Source organism: Peromyscus eremicus, chromosome 3 (assembly GCF_949786415.1).
Source record: "Peromyscus eremicus chromosome 3, PerEre_H2_v1, whole genome shotgun sequence".
NCBI classification, from domain to species: domain Eukaryota; kingdom Metazoa; phylum Chordata; class Mammalia; order Rodentia; family Cricetidae; genus Peromyscus; species Peromyscus eremicus.
This window is the reverse complement of record NC_081418.1, coordinates 156,925,572-156,931,277: the sequence shown is the minus strand read 5'-3', so window position 1 is coordinate 156,931,277 and position 5,706 is coordinate 156,925,572.

Genomic DNA, 5,706 nt, shown 5'->3' with positions numbered 1-5,706 from the left:
CTTGAACTCACAGAGATCCACCTGCCTCTGCCTCCCAAGTGCTGGGATTAAAGGCGTGTGCCACCATACATGGCTTGGGAGAAATATTTTAAGTATATATACAAAATAAATAATATTAATATAAATATGTAGTAAATATTCTGAAGGAAAGTAATGAGAAAACATAGGAGAGGCCTGTTTTATTTTTATTTTTGAGTCTTGCTCTGTAGCCTAGGCTGGCCTCAAACTTACATCAATACTCTTGCCTCAGCCTCGTGAGTATGGAGACTATAGCCATGCACTACCATAACCAGCTATAACTATAGCATTTCCACACTCCTCCACTGTTGGTGGGAATGCAAACTTGTACAACCACTGTGGAAATCAGTATAGCAGTTTCTCAGAAAATTGGGAATTGATCTACCTCAAGACCCAGCCATACCATTCTTGGGCATATACCCAAGGAATGCTCAATCATCCCACAAAGATAACATGCTCAACTATGTTCATAGCAGCACTATTTGTAATAGCCAGAACCTGGAAACAACCTAGATGCCCGTCAACTGAAGAATGGATTAAGAAAATGTGGTACATACACACAATGGAGTACTACTCAGCAGAGAAAAACAATGACAGTATGAAATTTGCAGGCAAATGGATGGAACTAGAAAATATCATCCTGAGTGAGGTAACCCAAACCCAAAAGGACAAACATGGTGTGTACTCACTCATAAGTGGATTCTAGATATAAAGCAAAGGACAATCAGACTGCAACCCACAGAACGAGGGAGGCTATATAGCAGGGGGGATCCTAGGATGACTGTGGCTTATAATAAGTTTTGGTTTCACTGGGCAAGCCTCAATGAAACATTTCACAATTAGGATAAGAATTTATACTGTATCAAGCTGAAAATAGAAAAATAAATTTTAAAAAAGTGAAAAAAAAGAATCATTTCCATGTTTTTTAGTTATGCAATAATGGTGAGAAGTTTCTTGCCTCGACACAACAATTGTATTCTGTAAACAATTGCTCAGGTGTGATTTCAACAACCTAGTAAAATTTATCTTCCCTCAAGTATCATTTAATAAGAGCTAATAATAATTAACTTTAAGTGTATGAGTTATATTTAATAAGCATCTTAATGCCACAGATATTACCTCATTTAATCTTCTTAGTAAGTCTATGAAGTATGTTTTGTTATCTCTTTCTTTAAATATATGTGTAAGCCGGGCGGTGGTGGCGCACGCCTTTAATCCCAGCACTCGGGAGGCAGAGGCAGGCGGATCTCTGTGAGTTCGAGGCCAGCCTAGGCTACAGAATGAGTTCCAGGACAGGCACCAAAACTACATAGAGAAACCCTGTCTCAGAAAAAAAAAAAAACAACCATAAATAAATAAATAAATAAATAAATAAATAAATAAGTGTGTATATATACATATATAAGTAAATCTTTCTTATGGAAAATAGATTCTCCTTTCATAAAATACTTATAAAATACTTATCTCTTGGTAGAAATGGAGAAGCTGAGCTGGAGGGTGTTCAGGGTTTGTAAGGTCACACATCCTGTGTAATGGCAGATTCTGGGTAACAGAAACCCAAATGTCAAGTAAAGTTCCTGGTGGATCTTCAAACATGGCATGTCATGGCACTTGAAACTGATGTTTCTAAGGTAATAACAAATATTTTGACTACCCATCAGCCAGAAGCCTCTAAGTAGGTAATCTGGGAGAAAGACTAGAAGAAGAAATACAAAATTTGCTGGGCTCCATGGGGTAGGCTTGTAATCCCAGCTACTTTAGAGGTTGAGTCAGAAGAGAAAGTTCAAAGCCAGCCTAGGTGACTTCATAAAACTGTGTCAAAATAAAAGTCAAATGAGGACTGGGAATATATCTCATTGCTAAAAAAAGAAAAAGGAGGTTTGGGAAGGGAAGAAAGAAAGGAGTGCTTCTTTCAGATGGGGTATCACTATGTTGCCCTTATTGGCCCAGAACCCACCTATGTATATATATATATATCAGGGTAGCCTCAAGTTTGTAACAACCCTGAATCTGCTTGCTGAATGTTGGGATTATAGTAGTCCTGTTCATCTTGGAGAGGTGATTTGTGTGTGAGTGTCCTGAATTCATCATTTAAGGTTCTCTCCCAGGTCAACCCTGCTTCTTGTAATTCAGCCTTTGTCTTAGAAGTCCCAGTAACACGGAGCAGCATTCTGGTCCCATCCTCAGTCACACTGGATTCTAACAGTAGCAGTTACTAGGAACATGCTGGTAGCATTAGTCCTTACCCACCACACAGTGGAGCTTTTCCTGGCTTTGTGTTCAGAGAAGTGTGCCTGATGTTTGGATGACATCATGGATATAAGAGAGCCGTGGCCGGGTGGTGGTGGGCACGCCTTTAATCCCAGCACTTGGGAGGCAGAGCCAGGCGGATCTCTGTGAGTTCGAGGCCAGCCTGGACTAGAGAGTGAGTTCCAGGAAAGGCACCAAAACTACACGGAGAAACCCTGTCTCGAAAAACCAAAAAAAAAAAAAAAAGAGAGAGAGAGAGAGAGAGCCCTGTTGCTACGTGAACCAGTCTTTCTCACCACAGACAGGAGACTGAAAGTGGAGGTGTGGTGGAGCTCACTGGTGGTACGTGCCTGTCATTCCAATACTTGGGACATTGAGGTAGGAAGATTTCTGTGAATTCAAAGCCAGCCTGGCCTATGTGTGATACTCTGTCTTAAACATTCCATTCCATTCCTCCACCCCACCACCACTACCATCACCACCACCAAAAAAAAAAAGAAAGAAAGAAAGAAAGAAAAGGAAAGACAGAAAAGACTTCTCCTTTGTGTCTTTTGAATGCCATTAGAACAATTCAGAAGTCCAAGTGAACCAGTGTTTGGGAAGGTGTCCACCACAATGAAGTGATCCTGTCAGTCTCAATGTACTTTAGTAATAAGCTTCAGGTTGAGAAGAGGCAGCCCTCTCCCAGGAAGTTGTCCATGAACACTAAGTAGGCAAAATGTTGGCTTGAAAGCAGCTGAATTAAACCTAGGATATTTTAAAATCAGAAGTTACCGTCACTGGGCAGGTGAGATTGCTCAGTAGGTAAGGCACTTACTGTCAGGTCTGTTCATAGGAATTCCATCACTGGGGCCCACACAGTGGAAGGAGAGAGCCAATTTCTGCAACTTGTCCTGTGATCTCTGTGTGTGCACACACACATTTATACACTTAAAAAAATTAAAAAGACTGGTGGACAAGACTGATTCGTGCTCATCAGCCACAAGAGTTGTGTTGTTTGTCTCTCAAGCTCATTTTGTGAAGTAATAAAATGAAATGCGCATAAAGATGAGATGCTTAGCGCCCAGGGAAGGTGTGCCTAAAGAGATCAAGTTGATAACTGGCCCTGTGTTTTGTTAATCAGGGCCCCTCATTAGCAGTAACTCCTCTTTCCTGAGTCGGCCTGAGCTGTGGGTCTTAGATTCCTCCCAGGAAGCATGAGGAATCCAGAAGGTTTTTTTTCCCTCCTTTCTCCCACTCCCTGACTTCTTTCCTTCTTTTTGTTTTTGGAGACAGGATTTCATGTAGCCAAGTCTGGCCTGGAGCTCCTGTCTCCAGGTTCTAACTGGGATAAAGGCATACACCACCCTAGCCAGCCCCTGAGAGCTTTTGAGAATGGTGATTCAGGAGTAGGAGTGGAAAAGTGCTGTTTGGAGAACTGGGGAGCTGGGATACATCGGAGAGGCACACTACCCTCGAGATTGTAAAAAAAGGTGTGTATGTTTAGAAAATTCTGGGACTGGCAGCTGAAAAACATATGTCATCAATCCTTCCTGATACATTAGATGAAGTCTCGGTGCCTCTAAGTTCCAGGTTTTTGATTCATCTTAGGAAGCAGGTAGCATTTACAGCTGGATCCTTGTTGGTCCTGTTCTTCCTGAGCTCATGTGCTTAGAACCTGTTTATCAAGACCGAGACCAATGCTGTTGGTTGGTCTGAAGAAAACAAAGCCATTAATGATAGTTAATGTATTAATTGCAGAAAATGTTTCTTTAGGTTTCTGTTGGCAACAAGTTACCTACTGAGTAAGTGAAGTATATCCAGACTCAATTTACAACCTAGTTATGTAGTGGTTTAATCTTCCTGCTGCAGGCTTTCATTATTATAGTTGCCAAAGTGCCAAACTTATCATTTATAAGCCATATCCACATGCCATTTAGAAAAAGAAAAAAAAAAAAAGCCTAAAAGTAGGAGTGAAACTCAGGAAAACACCAGCCCAGATAAATAAATCTTATATCCAAAGGAGAAAGCTTGTAAACCTGTACTCAGGGTTACACTAATTACTTAAATTTCAACTGATTAAAGCAACTGCATTCACTGGCCAGTCTACCACTGCTCAGAGGGAGCTGGCAAGCCCCACAGTTCCAAAAATGTCCTCCTCTTATTCCCTACCGGTCTCCTCCTGTGTGCTTTTTCATCTTTAGGTAACACAGTGTTCCTCCTACAGCAGCCAGGAGAGTATGTCCACTGGGAAGGACTGTACCCCAAACCTGGCACCGGTGGGGCTGGGGTTCACTGCTCATCAACATGTGGCACTTTGTCACTTGGTCACCCACTGCATCTGTAACCAGCCAGATGTTAGACATACACACAGTTTTTAAGGCTAAGACTGAGCAAGAATGAAAATGAATAGCTGGAAACCATTGCTTCCGAGCCTCAAACTTTAAATTTTCTTTTCTTGTTTTTCCTTGTTTCTGACCAATCAATAAATTCTATTATTTCTTTAGGGCTTTTGTTGTCTTAAAAAAAAAAAGTTTTTTTAGATTTATTTATTTTATTTTATCTGTGTGTTTTTCCTGCGTGTGTGTGTGTGTGTGTGTGTGTGTGTGTGTGTGTCTGTGTGTGTCTGTGTGTGTGTGTGTACACCATGTGTGTGCCTGGTGTCTGTGGGGGTCAGAAGAAGGCATTGGGACCCTAGGATCTAGAGTTATTAGTAGTTGTGAGCCACTGTGTGAAGGCTGGGAACTGCACACTGGTCCTCTGTAAGAATGAAATACTCTTTTTTTTTTTTTTTTTTCCAGAGCTGAGGACCGAACCCAGGGCCTTGCGCTTGCTAGGCAAGCGCTCTACCACTGAGCTAAATCCCCAACCCCTAAGGATGAAATACTCTTAACCACTGAGACATTTCTCTAATCCCATTTTTTAAAGTATATATGCATGCATGAGCATGCATGTTTCAGTGGGGGATGGGGGGACGGGGTTTAGGAAGGGGTCATCTATCCTCTATTTCCCTCAAATGGTAGTTTTATATATCATTTTAGCTAGGCTTTAATAGGACTTTTTTAAATAGGACTAGGTGCTCCTGAAACAGTATTTTGTAGATATGCTTAACATCTACAATCAGTTGACTTTAAGTACATTGTGTGAGTAAACCTTACCCAATCATTTGAAAGTATAAGAGAGAGAAACATTTCCTCATTCTTAGAGGAATTCATTAGCTATGATCTGTGAATGAAATTTACCCATACATAAAACCAATTAATGGGGATGGCGAAGAGCCAGTTTACTTAATGTCCGACAGGCATACAAAAGAAAGTACCTGGTGGTGAGTCAGTCAAAGGGGCAGTCAGGATCCCTTTTTCTGTGGTCTGTAATCTTACTAGGTTAAGGGGAGTGAAAGGCAGATACTTGGAGGAAAGCAAGTGACTTGGGGAAAGATTAAGTGTGTTTTCAGAACAA